The following is a 19,484-nucleotide window of genomic DNA, read 5'->3' as shown; positions in this document are numbered from 1 at the left end:
AGAACAGGAAAATCCAGAGAGACAGAATGCAGGCTGGAGGTTTTCAGAGCCTGGGTGGGGAGAAGGGGGATCAGCTGCTAAATGGGTATAGGGTTTCCTTTTCAGTTGAAGCTGTACCCTCAACCTCCCCGGCTCAGTCTCCTGAATAGCTGGGACTACAGGTGTGCACCGCCACGCTCAGCTAGTTTCTGCATTTTCTGTAGAGACGGGGTTTCATCATGTTGCCTAGGGTGACCTCAAACTCCTGGACTCAAGAATTCCACCCATCTTGGCCTCCAAAAGTGCTGGGACTACAGCCGTGAGCCACAGTGCCCTGCCATACATGAGTCTTTTACATGACTTTTAAAAGCACTTTATTGGAAGCAATACAATTATTATATAAATTTTCTTTTATTGCTGTTTTAACAAATAGAAGCCTTATCAGGATGATCATTATTTGGAATTTCTGGAAGTGGCAGTGGGGTAGGGACAGCGGGAGTTGCTGTGTGACCATGTCCTCTATGTCACACATGTGAGAGCCATGATGTTTAATTTCTGTCGGATGCTATGCTAGGCACCCTCCATAATCCTCAAATCACTCCACCAAAAGAGACAGTATCATGTCTGTTCTCTAGATGAAGAAACTAAGTTCACAGAAGGAAAATAATCTTCCAAAGGCTGCTCGGCCAATAAGCAAAACAGCCGCAACAGGAAGCCAGGTGTGTCTGATTCCAAATTCCACCTCCTCTTTGCCTGTGGCCTCTCTGAAGCGTTTGTTGAGAATCTGACACACGTCAAGGGTTGTGGGAGAAAGGTAGAAAAACAGTCTTTACCTCTCAGGAACTCAAAACCCAATTAGGGAAACCTATAGACATCCCACTCTGGTCTGTAACAGAATGAGCTACAGAGACTCAAGGAGACACGAAGAAGGCTCACTGGGAAACGGACGAGGATCAGAAAGAGCCTTAGAAAAGCAGGCTCGGGAGCACTCTTTGAAGGAAAGCATGGACGACGTGGTTGTTTTATAGCCCAACATGAGCTCATTCCTCTTCTGGTCACGACGCCCCCATTTCCCTCTGGAGAACCAGCCAGCTCCAGCGCTACTCCTGTGCTGGGGTGAGAATGGCCAGGCCTGCAGCCTCACCGCGGATCTCAGACTCAGGCCTAGCCAGCCCCAGCCTCCAAGAACCTCGGGCAGGTGACTGGGTCGTGAAGACGTGGGTCAGAGGTTTTTCAATCAAGACAGAGAAGTGCACACTACTTTCTCATCATCCCACACGGAAAACACCAGCCTGACACCTGGCCAGTCACATTCCTGCCACCTGGAGCCTAAGAATGATGTCAAGTTGCGAGAAACAGGTTAGAGAGTTGAGAGATGATGTCTGAAACTGAAAACAAACCTCCATCTGCACTTTCCCACTAAATGAGCTGATAAATGACCTCTTTGAATATACCACTTAGAGCTGGGGTTGGGCATTTCTGGGTCTCTGACTAGACAATCAAAATATCCTCTTCAATCTTAATATTCTTATGCATAAACATTACAGAGACCAAAAAAATACCTATCTCACTATAGACAGAAATAGATTGGTGACAGGATACATAGGTAAAGAAAAATACTCTTTTAGAAGAAGAAACAATTACTAAATAAATGCTGCAACTTTATTTATTCACCTATCCATTGAAAAGATTAAAATTTTACTATACGTATAAAATGGAACATCATCTAGGCCACTGCTGAAGACTAAGTTCTCAGGAGGAACATACCTGTAAAACTTACCCTCCAAGTCATTGAGGGTCTTTGTGATTCTCTATGCTTACAGCTATGTCCTGTTAAATCTTACAAGACTTATTCATAGCAAGAATCACAAACAGCAAGTATAAAAGTACCTGTCGAGTCAAAGCACACCAAGAGCCAAGGCCCTCTGCCATGGAGGTTCTCCCACTCTCGAGCCCCCAGCATCTGCACTGCATCTGAGGGGGACAAAGGGACCCTGTGGACCCGTAGGAGGAAAAAATTGAGAGAACTCAAAGTCCACATTCCTGAGATGCCCCCATGCTCTACTCCAGTGCCATGCTAATATTTATACTTTTTAGTGCATTAAAGCAGGACTTTGGGGTAGGAATATGGCCGCACCAACCAAAGCACTGTGCAGGAATCACCTGGGGTGCTAGGGGTCAACATTCAGAACATAAGGGCTCTGTCTTCAGGAGTATCTGGTGGCGTAAGGAGGGCAGAAAAGTAACAGAAAATGACAACTGCTATGGGTGCTGCACGTACTCGGAGCCAGGTTCAGAGAAAGGCTGAGTTCGTATCTGAAGGCTAAGCAAACACATAATAGAAATTCAGTGCAGTAATTGCTCCCAGTGAAGTATGTGCCAACTGCTGTGGCCACACAAAGGAAGAACTGTCTCTTTATTCAGGAGGAAGGGCAGACAGAGGCTGTGGCATTGCACTGGACCAAAAAGCATGAGCACCTGTGGAGCACAGCAACGTGAAGCAGAGCACTCTGAGCACACAGGGAGGACTCCACAGAGATGGGAAGAGATACAATTAAAAGCCAGGATGGTATCGGATTGAAAAAGGACCATGTGTCAGTTTCAACTAGTTCTGGACAACAGAGGGGGTTTAAACTACCTCTGGACAATGGACGGGGAGTTAAACTATCTCTGGACAATGGAGGGGGGATTAAACTACCTCTGGACAGTGGAGGGGGGTTAAACTACTTTTGGACAGTGGACAGGCGGTTAAACTACCTCTGGACAGTGGACAGGCGGTTAAACTACCTCTGGACAGTGGAGGGGGATTAAACTACCTCTGACAGTGGACAGGGGGTTAAACTACCTCTGAATAGTGGAGGGGGGTTAAACTACCTCTGACAGTGGAGGGGGGTTAAACTACCTCTGGACAGTAGAGGGGGGTTAAACTACCTCCAGACAGTGGAGGGGGGTTAAACTACCTCTGACAGTGGACAGGGGGTTAAACTACCTCCAGACAGTGGAGGGGGGTTAAACTACCTCTGGACAGTGGACAGGGGGTTAAACTACCTCCAGACAGTGGACAGGGAGTTAAACTACCTCTGACAGTGGACAGGGAGTTAAACTACCTCTGGATAGTGGATGGGAGGGTTAAACTACCTCTGGACAGTGGAGGGGGGTTAAACTACCTCTGGACAGTGGAAGGGGGTTAAACTACCTCTGACAGTGGAGGGGGGTTAAACTACCTCTGGACAGTGGAAGGGGGTTAAACTACCTCTGACAGTGGAGGGGGGTTAAACTACCTCTGGACAGTGGAGGGGGGTTAAACTACCTCTGGACAGTGGAGGGGGGTTAAACTACCTCTGACAGTGGACAGGGGGTTAAACTACCTCTGGACAGTGGAGGGGGGGTTAAACTACCTCTGGACAGTGGAGGGGGGTTAAACTACCTCCAGACAGTGGACAGGGAGTTAAAATAAACTACCTCTGACAGTGGACAGGGGATTAAACTACCTCTGGATAGTGGATGGGGGTGTTCAACTACCTCTGGACAGAGGGGGGTTAAACTACCTCTGACAGTGGACAGGGGGTTAAACTACCTCTGACAGTGGACAAGGGGTTAAACCACCTCTGGATAGTGGATGGGGGAGTTAAACTACCTCTGGACAGTGGAGGGGGGTTAAACTACCTCCAGACAGTGGAGGGGGGTTAAACTACCTCTGACAGTGGACAGGGAGTTAAACTACCTCTGGACAGTGGAGGGGGGTTAAACTACCTCTGACAGTGGACAGGGGGTTAAACTACCTCTGGACAGTGGAGGGGGGTTAAACTACCTCTGGACAGTGGAGGGGGGTTAAACTACCTCTGACAGTGGACAGGGGGTTAAACTACCTCTGGATAGTGGATGGGGGTGTTAAACTACCTCTGGACAGTGGAAGCGGGTTAAACTACTTCTGGACAATGAAGGGGAATTAAACTACCTCTGACAGTGGACAGGGGGTTAAACTACCTCTGACAGTGGACAAGGGGTTAAACCACCTCTGGATAGTTTAACCTGGATGGGGGAGTTAAACTACCTCTGGACAGTGGAGGGGAGTTAAACTACCTCTGACAGTGGACAGGGAGTTAAACTACCTCTGGACAGTGGAGGGGGGTTAAACTACCTCTGGACAGTGGAGGGGGGTTAAACTACTTCCAGACAGTGGAGGGGAGTTAAACTACCTCTGACAGTGGACAGGGGGTTAAACTACCTCTGGACAATGAAGGGGAATTAAACTACCTCTGACAGTGGACAGGGGGTTAAACTACCTCTGGACAGTGGATGGGGGAGTTAAACTACCTCTGGACAATGGAGGGGGGTTAAACTACCTCTGGACAATGAAGGGGGGTTAAACTACCTCTGGACAGTGGAGGGGGGTTAAACTACCTCTGACAGTGGACAGGGGGTTAAACTACCTCTGGATAGTGGATGGGGGTGTTAAACTACCTCTGGACAGTGGGGGGGGGGGTTAAACTACTTCTGGACAATGAAGGGGAATTAAACTACCTCTGACAGTGGACAAGGGGTTAAACCACCTATGGACAGTGGAGGGGTTAAACTACCTCTGGACAATGAAGGGGGGTTAAACTACCTATGGACAGTGGAGGGGGGTTAAACTACCTCTGGACAATGAAGGGGGATTAAACTACCTATGGACAGTGGAGGGGGGTTAAATTACCACTGGCCAATGAAGGGGGATTAAACTACCTATGGACAGTGGAGGGGGGTTAAATTACCTCTGGACAATGAAGGGGGATTAAACTACCTATGGACAGTGGAGGGGGGTTAAATTACCTCTGGACAATGAAGGGGAGTTAAACTACCTATGGACAGTGGAGGGGGGTTAAATTACCTCTGGACAGTGGAGGGGGATTAAACTACCTCTGGACAGTAGAGGGGGGTTAAATTACCTCTGGACAATGAAGGGGGGTTAAACTACCTATGGACAGTGGAGGGGGATTAAATTACCTCTGGACAGTAGAGGGGCGTTAAACTACCTCTAGGACAATGAAGGGGGTTTAGTTAAACTACCTCTGGACAATGGAGGGAGGTTAAACTACCTCTGGACAATGGAGGAGACTTAAGAAAGGAATAGCCAACCTGAGTTTTATAAGAGCTACAATCGCAGCAGCAGCTGACACTTCCTGGCACTCAGAAATGTCTCACACTGTGCTAAATGCTTTATGTGAGTTTAGAAAGTTTCTAGCACACAGGAAGCAGCAATAACATTACCTATTACTATTATCAAAAATAATTCTCCTAACCAACCTACAAGAAAAGTACTATCATTCCCAAATTTATAGGTGAGAAAACTGAGATTCGGTGAGATTCCTTTGACCATGGTCAACAGCTACCAAGTGCTCAGGTCCAATTATGTGACTGCTGACACTGTCTCTGAGCCACTATACTTTTTGGCTGTCCAGTGTAGAATGAACTGGAGGGAAGACACTGAAGCCGGTGGCCGGTTAAAAAGCTGCACAAAAACTGTGGTCAAAGCCTGAGATCATGGGGCCCTAAGCATGAGACAGTAGCTATGGAGACAGACACTGAGAAGATAAGCAGAGATAATGCTACTGTTCTATATGGTCTACATTTTTACTAGGTTTTATACTGATATATGCACAACCTATTAACTGACAACAGCTTTCAATTAATAATCTACAAGACTACTACAAGAATTACAAGGAAGGAGAGAACCAAGACAGAACAGATGCAGTAGTGGAATCACAAACTAGAACCCTTGGATTAAAGACATCTTCTGTGGCGCCGGCACGGTGACTCACGCCTGTAATCCCAACACTTTGGGAGGCCGAGGCAGGCGGATCATGAGGTCAGGAGATCGAGATCATCCTGGCTAACACGGTGAAACTCCATCTCCACTAAAAATACAAAAAATTAGCCAGGCGTGGTGGCAGACACCTGTAGTCCCAGCTACTCGGGAGGCTGAGGCAGGAGAATGGCGTGAACCCAGGAGGCGGAGCTTGCAGTGAGCCGAGATCTCGCCACTGCACTTCAGCCTGGGCGACAGAGCCAGACTCCGTCTCAAAAAAAAAAAGAAAAGGGAAAAAAAAAAAAAAAAAAAACTCTTCTGTTTAGCCCACTCAGTGTCATATGAAACTTGGTGATTGAATTGCCTTCAGTCAGGGTATAGATCTTCTGGTCCCCGCATACCTCCAGCAGGGGACTTGCTTGTCCCATGCAAGCATTTGCTCACCCTACTCTAAGATATGTCTATAGACCAGGGCATAAACTTAGCTTTCCATGCATTGGAAATATTTACCAGGAAGATTTCATGAATGTGGTACAAAAATATCAGAGACAGTAAAATGTGCCCAGCAGTCAGACTAGAATGTGCTTCAGTCCTGGCTCCACCTGCTCACTAGTACGTGAAACTGGGTAAGTGGCTCAGCTTCCCTGAGCCTCTGATGACATCAGCATCTGTAAAGTGGGGTTATTGTAATAATTAATAAAATGGCAAATACCAAGTGTCTAGCATAGCAGATGACATATGGTGGGAGCCTGAGCCACGGTAGCCATTATAATCATTTTCAGAAGACATGAGTTTGTGGAGTAAAGGGCAAGAAGAAAAGTGGAGAAGGATCCGTGGCAGCCACTATAATTATTATTCAGAGGACATAAGCTTGTGGGGGTAAAGGGCAAGAAGAAAAGTGGAGAAGGATCCATGGTAGCCATTATCATCATTATTCAGAGGACATGAGTTTGGGGGGTAAAGGGCAAGAAGAAAAGTGGAGAAGGAGGAAAAATGTTTAGCTTTAAGGATTTTTTTAAATTGAGGTATACACATATTCCCACTTAAAAGTGGGAGCTAAATAATGAGAACACATGGACACATAGAGGGGAACAGAACACATTGACGCCTCTCGGAGGATGGAGGGTGGGAGGAGGGAGAGAAGCAGGAAATATGACTAACAGGCACTGGGCTTAATACCTGGCTGATGAAATGACCTGCACAACCATCCCCCATGACACATGTTTAGCTACGCAACACACCTGCACATCCTGCACATGTACCCCTAAACTTAAAAGTTAAAAAAATTAAACAAATTGAGGTATAATTCATATACCATAAAATTCACCTCACCCCTTGAAAATGGTATACAAGTCAGTGGCTTTTAGTATATTCACAGAATTGTGCAATCATCATCACTATCTAATTTTGGAGTATTTCCATCATCCCAAAAAGAAGTCATGTACCCATTAGCAGTCACTCTCGATTCTCCCTCCTCCTTTCCCCCAAGCCCCTGGCAACCATCAATCTGCTTTCTATCTCCATGGAATTGCCTGTTCTGGACACTTCCTATAAATGGTGTCATACGATGTGTGGTCTTTTGTGTCTGGCTTCTTCCGCTTAACGATGTTTTCAAGGTGCATCATGTTGTAGCATGGATCAGTACTTCACTCCTTTTCAGGGCTAATAATTCTGTTGCATTAATCTACAACAGCTTGTCCATTCACCAACTGATGAGCATTTGGGTTGTTTCCACTGTTTGACTATCATAAATAATATTGCTATGAACACTGTGTTCAAGTTTTTGCAAACATGTTTTCAGTTCTCTTGAGTATAGACCCACGGTGGAAATGTGGGTTCATATGAGAACTATGTTTTTTGTGGAACTACCAAACTGTCTTTCAATGCACCTAGGGATATTTTTTTTACTGTAACCAAAAGTCAAAGATATTTAAAAATCTCTTTAGAATTTAACAGACAAGAAAAATGGGGAGCACATGGTGTTGCCTGGTTTCAGTCATCAAATCTCAGAATCTATTCAATTACAATCCAATTTCCTACAGACAACCACTTACCGTGTTTTAGAAAACAGTACACACAGCTAACAGGAAAATCAGCCAACAAAAGGATGCCAAAGAAATTTCATCCAATAGTTGCCCCAAATAATTGGTTTTTGAATTATGAACCTCCATTACACTGAGTGTCAGTAAGAGATGTATTATTTCTTTGAGGGAAAAGGAACAAGCAGACATTGGCATCAGAGACGCCACAGCAGTTTTGAGGCTTCTACCACAGAGGTCCTTTATTATGCAATTAAGCAAGCAGCAATGCTGCTCACCTGAAATGCCGGCCAGGTTCTGAAAATGCGTTGGTTCGAGCATGTTTCCTACTTTAAATCATTGCCTCAAACAAAAGAAATGAACACCAAAGAGATTAGAAAATGTAAGGCTCACATCTCCAGAGTAAACTCTACTTGCTGACAAGACCAATTCTAAAAACAGAAAAGTAACTGAGTCTTAAGTATGTGCAGACAATAGCTGAAGATTTAGATGTAAAACAACAAAATCTGACGACATCCACGGGTTTAATCCTGACACTGCCATTGAACAGAATATTTAAACCATCCGGCCTCCCTGTGTGCTGTGCTCCATGCTATACACTCCGTGACAGTGTGCCGCCGTGTACCATGACTTCTGGAACGCAGTGAGGATTCTTTATTTGTGTAGCAAACATTTACTAAGGATCAGAAATAATAAATGCAAAACATCTACTACTATCTTTGGCGCATAATAGGCAATCAATAAATTGAAGTCATCCTATTGAACACACACTTACTTGGCAAGGAATGTGCATGCCAGACATCGGGCTGTGCCCTGAGGACAGACACGTAAAAGACATTCCTTGTTCTTAAGAGACTGAGAGTCTGATGGAAGAGACAGGGAAGGAAGCAATTGCAACTTAGTGTGTGCTCAGTGATGTGACAAAGGAAAACACAGGGTCACTGAACACATCGACAGGCTGAGAGGTAAGGAAAGACAGTCAAAGACGATCTCTCTTGAACTATGAAAGTTGTTTTAATTCATTTTATTGAGAAATAATATGCAACAAAATGTTGCCATTCTAAGTGTATGCAGAACCACCCCTAATAAAGTATTGGTGTATCCACTTGCACAACATGTAGAGTATTCCCATCACCCCTAAAAGTGCCTTCCTGCCTCCTCCCTGGCCATCTAATGGCCCAGCCCAAAGCCCCCAGCAACGAGGGACCTGCCTGCTGTTATGACAGTTTCACTTTGCACATTCCAGAATTCCTTATGAACAGAATCACACAGTGTGCATTCTTTCGTGTCTTGCTTCAACAGACGGTAATGTTTCTGAGATTCATCTGTGTGTTGGGCATACCGGTAGCTTGTTTCTCTTCACTGCTATGTGGTATTCCACTGCACAGGTGTATTAAAGTTTATTTATCCATTCATCTGTTCCTGGACATTTTGTTTCCAGTTTGGGGCTATTAGGAATAAAGCTGCTATGGGCATCTGTCATGTCTTTGAGTGAACCCACATTTTCATTTTCCTACGGTACCCAGGGGAGAAGAGGAATTGCTGGCTCATCACGTAAGTATATGTTTAACAATAAATAGCTAAACATTTCCTCAAAGTAGTTATACTATTTTACATTCTCATTCATAGTATACAAGAGTTCCAGTTACTCTATAGCCTCACCAAAGCTTGCAATAATCACTCTTTTCAGTCATTCAAATGGATCACATAATGAAATCTCCTTATGGTTTTAGTTTGCATTTCCTTACTGACAAGTGATGCTGAGCATCTCTTCATGTGTTATTTGCCATGCGTGTATCTTCTTTGGTGAATTAGCTATTCAAATCACTTGCCTATTTTTAAAATCTAGTTATTTGTCTTACTATTGGTTGTAAGAGCTTTATGTCTATTCTGGATACAAGTTCCTTTAACAGATACATGTTTTGCAAATACTTACTCCAAAGCTGAGCTTGCTTTTTTATTGCTTTAAAAGTGGCTTTTGAAGAGAAGTTTTTAATTTTGATGACGTCTAATTTATCATTTTGTCCTTTGTGTTTTATAATTTCTATCCCAAGAAATCTCTACCCACCTCAAGACTGAGAAGTCTTTCTTGAGTGTTTTCTTCTAGAAACTTTAAAGCTTTACATCTCTTATATTTAAGTCTATGATTCATTTTGATCTAATTTTATGTATGTATGGGGTTAAGGGTAGGAGTTAATTTTTGGCATATAGATAATTAGTTGTTCCAGCATCACCTGTTGAAAAAGGCAATCCTTCCCCCTTTGAATTACCTTGGCACATTAGTCCAAAATCAATTGACTATTTATGGATAGGTCTATTACTATTAATGAGGACTTCTATTTTGTTTCCATTTATCTATGTTTATCCTTATGCCAATACCACACTGTGTTAATTACTGCAGCTTTGCTCTCTGGGATATTTTAGCTCCTACGTATGTCATACAAACTTTAGAATAAAGTAATCAATTTCTAAGAAAAAAAACAAGCCTGCTGGAATTCCGATTAGACCTGCATTGAATCTAAAGATCAATTTGGGAAGAACTGTCATCTTAATATAAGGTATTACTACTCATCACCATGTATATCTTTCAATGTCTTTCTGTTTATTTGGATCATTTTCTCAAGACAATCTTTTACAATGTCTTGGGAATAGACAATTGTTCATAATTGTCTTGAGAAAATGTATATTTTCTTGTAATTTTCAATGTACAATTCTTACACATCTTTTCTCAAATTTATCCCCAAGTATATAATTTTTGTTTTTATAAATGATATCGTATTCTTAACTTCATTTTGCAAATGTCCATTGATAATACTTAGAAATAGGTTTGACTTTTGTACATTGATCATGTATCCTATTACCTTGCTAAATTACTCTACTCTACTTTTTGTAAATTCCTAAGTATTTTCTATATGCATGGTAATGTTTTCTGTGAATAACGAGTTTTATTTCTTCCTTCCCAATCTGGGCACATTTTTTGTTCCTTATGGCACTATCTAGACTATTCAGCACAATGTTAAATAGAAGTAATGAATATGAACATCCTTGCCTTCTTACCGACCTTAGGAGGAAAGCATTCACCATTAAGTATAACGTTGAGCACAGATTTTTGTACAGAGGCCTGTTAGCAAGCGGCCTTCTATTTCCAGTCTCCTAAGTGTTTTGTATCACAAATGTGTGATGCATTTTATCAGAGGCTCATTATACATCTATTGCTATGATCATGGTTTTTATTCTCCTTCATTCTATTAATATAGTCAATGATACTGATTGAAATTTGAATACTTAACCAGCCTTGCATTATCAGAATAAATCTCACTAGATCACAATGAACCACCCATTTCATATAATGCTGCATTCTTTTTCTTTTAATAATTATTGGATTCTATTTGTTAATTTTTCAAGGGTTTTGCATACATGTTCATGATGGACATCGTTCTGTAATCTTCTTATAGTGTCGCTGATGTTGGTGTCAGGATAACGCTAGCCTAATAATACAAATTGGGGAATGTTCTCTCCTCTGCTTTCTGAAAGAATTTTTATAATAGTTGTATTTCTTCTTTATAATAATGTGACAAAATTTACCAGTGAAATTCCGTGACCAATATTTTATTTGGGGAAATATTTTTAAATAATTGACTTTATTTTATTAAAGAAAGGGCTATTTAGGCATTCTGTTTCATCTTCAATAAACAAACATTGGTGATGTGCATCTTTCAAGATATTTTTCTACTTCATCTAACTTATCAAATTTACTCATGAAGTTTTCCATTAAAATTATTATCCTTCTAATGTCTGTAGGAAAGACTGATGTCTCCTTTTTCATTCCTGATATTGTTATTTTATGTCTTCTTATCTTGGTAAAGTCTGGCTAGAGGTGCATGCATTGTATTGATCTCTTCAAAGAATAAGCTCTCAGTTTCACCGGGTTTTCTCCATTGTTGTAAAATTGATTAATTTCTGGTCTTTATTTTCTACTCCTTTCTAGTTACTTTGGCTTTAATTTCTTCTTTTGAGAGGCAACATAGCTCATGAATTGAAACAAGTCTCCTTTCCCAGTGTAAGCACCTATGGCTACAAATTTCCATTGAGGCAATGCTTTAGTTGCATCCAGAAATTATGAAATGCTGTGTTTTTATTTTTAGCCAATTCACAGTGTTTTCAAATTGCCCAGTGATTTCTTCTTGGAGCCCATGGGTTACTTAGAAACGTGTTGCTTAATTTTCAAATATTTGGGGCTTACCAATGAATCTTAATGCTACTGAGTTTTAATTTATTTCTGTTGTGGTCACATAGCATACTCTGTAAGTGATTTTAACATTTAAAAATTTACTGAGACTTGACTTATCACCCCAAATATGGTCTAACTTACCAAATGTTCAACATGTATTTGAAAATAATGTTTTTTGTTGTTGTTAAGCAATCTAGAAATGTGAACTAGATCAAATTGGTAGTGAGTGTCAAAGTCTTCTATATCTTCACTGAAATTCTATTTGATCTATCAATTATCAAGAAAAGAGTGGTGAAATCTCCAACTATAATTATAGATTTGTCCATTTCTCATTTCAATTTTGTCAGCTGTTTGCTTCATGTATGTTGAAGCTCTGTTATTGGGTGTGTACATATTTTGAAATGTCACATGTTCTTCAAGAATTTACCCTTTCATCATTGCAAAATATCCCTCTTTATCCCTGATAATACTACTGGTCGACTTTGTCTTATATTTAAAAACTTGTTCCTGCTTTCTTATGACAAGTGTTTGCATAATATATCTTCTCCAATCCATTTATACTTAATCTATATTTTTTATATTTCAATGAATTTCCTATAAACAATTTATAGTTATATCTTGAATTTTTTTTTCTTTTTTTTTTTTTTTGGCCAGTATGATAGTCTCTACCACTATATTGAAGTTCTTAGGCCATTTACATTTAATGTAGTTATAGATGTTGTTGAGCTTACTTCTACCACCTTGCTATTTCTCCCATCTCTTTTTTGTTCCTTTCCCCTTCTTTTCCTGTCTTATTTTATGATTGAAATTTTTGGAATTCTATTTTATTACAGATTTATCAGCTATAACACTTTGTATTGTTTTGTGGTTCTTCTGTGATTATAATGTGTATCTTAAACTTATCACAATCTATTTTCAAATAATATCATATAATCTTATATATAAGAATTTACCACCATATATTTCCATTTCTCCCTTCCATTCTGTGTTTGTCGTATTTTTTCCTTTATATATGTTTTAAAGACATAATAGTATATGGAGGTTTTGGCTTAAAATGTGATCAATATTCCTTCAAAGAAACTTAAAAATTGAAAACAAATTTCTATTTATTCTTATATTTACCTATATTTCTACCATTTCCAATACATTTCAAGATCTGAGGCATTGTTTTCTCTGCCTTAGAACCTCCTTGAAGCACTCTAGCAGACTAAGTCTTCTGGAGAGGAATTCTCTCAGCTTTTGTCTTTATTTGTATTTTTTTAAAGGATATTTTTGCTAGATTCAGAATCCCAAATTAACAGCTATTTTTTTTTTTTTTTAACCAAGTGAAAGATCAAATTCCACTGTCTTCCAGGGGCATTTTTTCAAACAAGAGGTCTACAATTATCATCAGTTTTGTTCCCAGGTAATTTGTGGCTTTTCCTCTGGCTACTTTAACGATTTTTCTCAATATAACCAGTTTTCAGTAATTTGATTAATTGATGTGATTGCGTGTGTGTTTGTCCATCCTGATTGGGGTTTGTTCAGCTTCTTGGATCTGAGGATTTATCATTCTCATTAAACTTGAAAACGCAAAACTTAATGTACTTGTTCAATTTAAGACCTCATGCATGCATTTCTCAGGCTAATTTTCAGTTGCCGTCTCTTTGAATATTTTTCTCTCTAGGATTTTTTCTGCTTTCTATTCCTGGACCTCTAACTAGACTCTTATTCTACGCTCTCAACTATTCTTTCACATTTTCTACCTGTCTCACTGTAACCCATTTTGTGAAGTTCCCTAAGCTTTATCTTCTCATTCACTCTGTCTTCAATTGCATCTAATCTCTTCTTTAACCATCCACTCTGTGTTTTAAGTTTTTGTTTACTTCAACCACTATATATCTATTTTGGGGGGTGGGGGACGTGGGGAGACAGAATCTTGCTCTGTCACCCAGGAGGGACTGCAGTGGTATCATCTCAGCTCACTGCAACCTCCACCTCCAGGGTTCAAACGATTCCCCTGCCTGATCCTCCCAAGTAGCTGGGATTACAGACACCTGACAAGACGTCCAGCTAAGTTTTGTTGTTTTGTTTCGTTTTGTTTTGTTTTTGTATTTTTAGTAGAGATGGGGTTTCACCATGTTGGCCAGGCTGGTCTCAAACTCCTGGCCTCAAGTGATCCACCCACCTTAGCCTCCCAAAGTGCTGGGATTACAGGTGTGAACCACCACACTCAGCCATCGCTATATATTTTTTATTTTAGAATCTCCATGAGGTTCTTTTTCAAATTAGCTTGCTTTTGTCTCATACTTGTGGTTTTATTTCTTCTAATGCCATTCTGACCATTTCAAACACGGTTCTTTAAAAGTCTCTTTCCTGAGGTATAAATTCTCCCATCTGCTGTCCCTGTAGATTCTCCCTCATAGTGGTCTGCCTCCTTGTGTAGTTTGTTGTCTGTGGCTGTACACTCATGATCCACAGAAATTACTTCCTATGGGAAGTCCATGTATCTGCGGCCAGGGAAGTGTCTCTATGGAGCAGTTTTCTACCTGGCTTGGCTGCCCCCTGCAGGTCTCCTATGGTAATTCTGTGCATCCTCAGGCGCTAGGCCATGGCAGGCTTCCCTGCCTCTCCCCAGTCTGGGGAACAGACTTTCCTGGTCCAATCTGAGGGAAGCCCTGCATGACTCAGCACCAGGGAGCTGCAGCCTGAACTCCCTTCTCCACATCAGCATAACAGGCCTAGTGCTGGTTGGTAAAGTTTATCACAAAGAGGCACTTTGGCTTTAGTTTCTGCTAATCACTCAGATTTTGAATTTCCTCTTTGCTTCAGGTACCTGGAAATCTTGCTTTCCAGTACATACATTTATCCAAAAATTCTTTACATTATGGTCTCTGGGTTGAAGCAGGCAAATGTTTCAGAAGCCTGCCTTTCCCTAAGAACTTGGTCTATTCATCTGTTTACATATTGTAACAACAACAACAAAAAAATACAGCTTGGGAATGTTGGCTTCCAAAAGTAACTGCCCACTACTCTAAATTCGATTTCACAAATATGTTGGAGAATGGCCGCTTCCCGAAGCTGTTATTTGATAGACAGAAAACAGCTTCACTACTGATACACTAGTGTCTGTTAATTCTGAAACTGTACAGCTCTACCTTCATACTATTTTAAGGAGATTTAGTGCACACTGATCTACTGCAAAGTGTCATATTGCCAAGTGTCCTCTCAACCTCTTGCTCAGAGCCTTTCCATTTCATTCTCCAATAAAGAATATTAGGAGTTGGCAGAACAAATCCTTGTGCCATTTGACTGTTAAATCCTATGAGCTTACTTTAAGAAATTTCAAATTCCAAAAATATAGCCTCTTGGCAATCAGGACCCTCTTGACCAGGCCTTGACCTATTACTCTCAGCTGAACACATCGTCACACACACAACAACTTGCGTCATACTGTTCCCCCTTCTCTGCCTGTCTACGCATCCCCCAAACTGTGGCTCACCCACCAGCTTCCCAGTGCAGCCTTTCCAATGCATGGGAGCCAGCACTCTCTCCTCCCAGAGCAGTTTGTCTGTATTACTATAATCAGCTTCCTATTACCTTCCAAAATAAACTAGAAGTCTGCATATACATCACCTCCCTTGTTTCTCACACAAAACTCTGTGTTATCGGAGGAAAAAAAAAAAAAGATGAGATTGAATTTGTCATATTTTTCCTCCAGTACTAGCTTTCTCTACCACTAAGCCATAATCTCCTTCAGGGACAGAATCATGTCTTATGTCTTCACCCATTCTTTAATCCAAGAAACATTTGCTGAGTCCACTAGGTACCAGGCACTGTGTTGGGCACTGGAAGAGAATAAAAGTTAATCCCTGCTTGGAGGTGTTCCCAGTGTGGCTGGGTATGGGGATGGTTGGTGGAAGACCTATGTACAGAGAAACTGGAACAAACTCTACAACCAGCTCTACAACCCCAGCTCCTGACACAACTTACTGAATACATGGGGGAGGAAAGAGGAGACACCATCAAGTTCAATGATATAACCAAAAGAATCCACTTAGGAAAGTGATGAACGCTATTAAAAACTACCAAGTGCAGAATTCCACCTCGATTACATATTCCACACAGCAGCTCTGAGTGTTCACATCGGAATTAAAAGGGTCTAAAAAACACATTAGCTGGTAAACATTCCTGAGCTTCTGCCAATTAGAAATGGAGACCCGGCTGGGTGCGGTGGCTCATGCCTGTAATCCCAGCACTTTGGGAGGCTAAGGTGGGCGGATCACCTGAAGCCAGGAGTTCGAGACCAGCCTGGCCAAATGGTAAAACCCCATCTCTACTAAAAAATACAAAACTTAGCTGGGCATGGTGGTGCACACCTGTAGTTCCAGCTACTCAGGAGGCTGAGGCAGGAGAATCGCTTGAACCCAGGATGGGGAGTTTGCAGTGAGCCAAGATCACCTCACTGCACACCAGCCTGGGTGACAGAACGAGACTTTGTCAAAAAAAAAAAAAAAGAAAAAAAGAGAGAGAGAAGAGGAGAGGAAAGGGAGAGGAGAGGAGAGGAGAGGAGAGGAGAGGAGAGGAGAGGAGAGGAGAGGAGAGGAGAGGAGAGGAGGAGGGAGGAGAGAAGAGAAGATCCTGGTCTGAGCACTGGCCTTCTCTACCCTGTGATCAGGCCTGGAGAACTGACTGCCAATGTCAGCAGTCGTGGGCTGAGAGTGGGGGCAGGGCCACAGCTGGTAAGAAAGCAGGACAGCAGAGAACCCACACAGAAACAGAGCAGACATATCCATGAGGCCCAGTGACATCTCAGAGAATTCTTCTTTTTAAGTCTACACTAGTCTAATTTACCCAAGATATGGCAGGTGGCTCTTTTTCCATTTTAAAAGCGTTATACTGTTCTTTGAAAAGCAACACACAAGGCAAAAAAAAAAGAATTGGAAGAAAGTTCACCAAAAGGTGACACTGCTTGTCTAATTGGTAGAAGTAATGCTCATTTTTTAAACATTTTTATATTTTAGAATCATTAAAATTAGCTATCTCTTAAATACCTTTACTTTTTTTCTTTTTTTTTAAGACAGAGTCTCACTCTGTTGCCCAGACTGGAGTGCAGTGCCACAATCTCAGCTCATTGCAACCTGCACCTCCCGGGTTCAAGCAATTCTCCTGCCTCAGCCTCCCGAATAGCTTGGGATTACAGGAGTGAGCCACCATGCCTGACTAATTTTTGTTTTGTTTTTAGTAGATACAGGGTTTCACCATGTTGGCCAGGCTGGTCTTGACCTCCTGACCTCGGTTATCCAGCTGTCTTGGCCTCCCAAAGTGCCGGGATTACAGGCATCCTAAATACTGTTTTTATAATGAACTAAAACACACATACAGAAAATTACACAAAATATGAATAAGGTCCATGAATTATTACAAAGCATACATCTAAATCCAGCACCCAGCTGGAGAAAGAACATGCCTGCGCCCACCACCCTCTCCTGTCTGCTCTGTCACCAAGCCCATCCCTCCCCAGAGCACCCTCTCTCCTGACTGCTAACAACATTTTAGATGTGCAAAGATGCAATAAATAAAAATAAACGAATTTTTGATTCTTCAGTTCATGATAGCATTTCTAGACAGGAGAGCACTCTTTCCACGAGACAGCTTGCCAATAACAGCAGGCTACTACCTATGATCCCACTATGTTCTCAGATGCAGCCATCAATTCACCTATAGAACAGACCGTTTTTCACAGCCAGAGACCACCACGTACGCCGAGTATGGTGGAAGACATGGGAAGCATCCAACAGGCACACTGGTGACAGGCACTCCTCACACAGCACACACAGGGACAGGATGCGCCCCTGCCCTCCCGGGGCTCTGAGTCCAGCGGGACACACGCACGTGGAGTTAGAGAACTCGGCAGAGCAGGGAATGCTGGACAGGCCCACCTGCACAGAGAAGGCTGGACAGGTGGCCTGGTCAGGACATAGGTCCAGGTGCTACACCACCACCAAAATGCTGGTGCCTTAAGGGCTGTGGAACTGGGTTTCTCTCTCCCTTAACAGCCATGCTCAGGCAATTCAGGCCTAACAGGACAGCTCTAGGAGGCTGAGGACCGAGTCCACCTTGCTGTTCTACCTACCCCAGGGTGTGGCCTGATCCTGCGAGCACAAGGTAGGCCACAACTCCTGCCAGGTCCCACCAGCCGGAGAAGACGGAGTTCGAGGCATGCTGCCCACCCTGCAGATGCCATTGCTCAGGGCTCAGCCGCATTCCCACATCAGGGCCAGGGGAAGCCACCACCAGGGAGGGGCGGGGACCGCGGGGTGCAGGGCCGCGGGGTGCAGGGCCGCGGGGTACAGTGTCGCAGGGTGCAGTGCCGTCTGGTGCAGGGCCGCGGGGTGCAGGGCCACAGGCGCCATGCTCGGCAACCCGGTATTATTTTGCAGCTGATGGGGAGATGGGGAAGGGTTTTAGGTGAGAACTGATACAAACAAATATATATTTTAGGAAGCGCTTAAGTATCCAGCAGATACTTTATAGCAGAGAGGAACTACAGGCTCAGGGTGCAGTCAGGATGCTGCTGTGGAGTCTGGGAGGCCTCGAAGCCTGACCCAGACACTGAGGGTAGGAATTACCCAGCAAAAAAGTCAAGGAGAAGAGGTGGCTGCCAAGGAAGACCCTTCCACGCCTCAGGCTCCTTGTCTGTGAAGCTGGGGTATTGTTACCCAAAAGCTACGTCTGTTGGGTAACAATTGTCATACGTCTGTTGTGAAGCGCGAATAATGCAAAAGATAATAACGCCCTGTGAAAATTATAAATTACTACACAAACTTCAAAGTAAAACATTTTCTCAAACTTAATTTGACCAATTTACAAAGCAAATTTAAACAACCCTATTAAAGAATTTCTATAGCTACAAAATAGTCACTTTACAATTTCTATACATTTTTATCACTGTTCCTTGCTCAATAGAACTACTTCTATCTTGTTTTAAAAGTTATTAGGCTGGGCGCAGTGGCTTATGCCTGTAATCCCAGCACTTTGGGAGGCCAAGGCGGGTGGATCACCTGAAGTCAGGAGTTTGAGACCAGCCTAGCCAACATGGTGAAAACAAAAAAATTAGTTGGGCATGGTGGCGGGCACCTGTAATCCCAGGTACTTGGGTAGCTGAGGCAGTAGAACTGCTTGAACCCAGGAAGCAGAGGTTGACACTGCACTCCAGCCTAGGCGACAGAGCAAGAGTCTGTCTCAGAAAAAAAGAAGAAAAAGTTATTAAATGGCTACTTATATTTAATATTATGTTTGTAATATAAGCAATACAGTTTATAATTATCCTTTTCTTCTTGATTGTATACTTCACCAAATATGAGGTCTCTGCAGCTCTTCATTACTCTTAATTAAAACAAGTAGAAACACAGGAATCCTAAAATGCTGGGATCTTGACCGTGTGAGTGGGAATGTATGGCTGGTG

The 19,484-nt window shown here is 42.4% G+C and overlaps 2 protein-coding genes and 1 long non-coding RNA gene across 9 annotated transcripts in view; 1 reads left to right on the top strand and 2 right to left on the bottom strand.

The window, feature by feature from the left end:
* CHRAC1 (chromatin accessibility complex subunit 1) overlaps positions 1 to 19,484 on the top strand; it is an 873,427-nt gene that overhangs the window by 532,224 nt on the left and 321,719 nt on the right. The gene's annotated exons all lie outside the window — the stretch shown is intronic.
* Positions 1 to 19,484, bottom strand: part of TRAPPC9 (trafficking protein particle complex subunit 9) — a 723,405-nt gene that overhangs the window by 436,316 nt on the left and 267,605 nt on the right. The gene's annotated exons all lie outside the window — the stretch shown is intronic.
* Positions 3,440 to 19,119, bottom strand: LOC126960572 (uncharacterized). Its single transcript, XR_007728060.1, has 5 exons — positions 4,937 to 19,119; positions 4,355 to 4,820; positions 4,179 to 4,296; positions 3,820 to 3,966; positions 3,440 to 3,645 (listed from the first exon to the last, which is right to left on the bottom strand). It is a non-coding gene; the product is annotated as an uncharacterized LOC126960572 (long non-coding RNA).

Source organism: Macaca thibetana, chromosome 8 (genome assembly GCF_024542745.1).
Source record: "Macaca thibetana thibetana isolate TM-01 chromosome 8, ASM2454274v1, whole genome shotgun sequence".
Classification (NCBI taxonomy): Eukaryota; Metazoa; Chordata; class Mammalia; order Primates; family Cercopithecidae; genus Macaca; species Macaca thibetana.
This window is presented reverse-complemented; position numbering and strand designations above follow the sequence as displayed.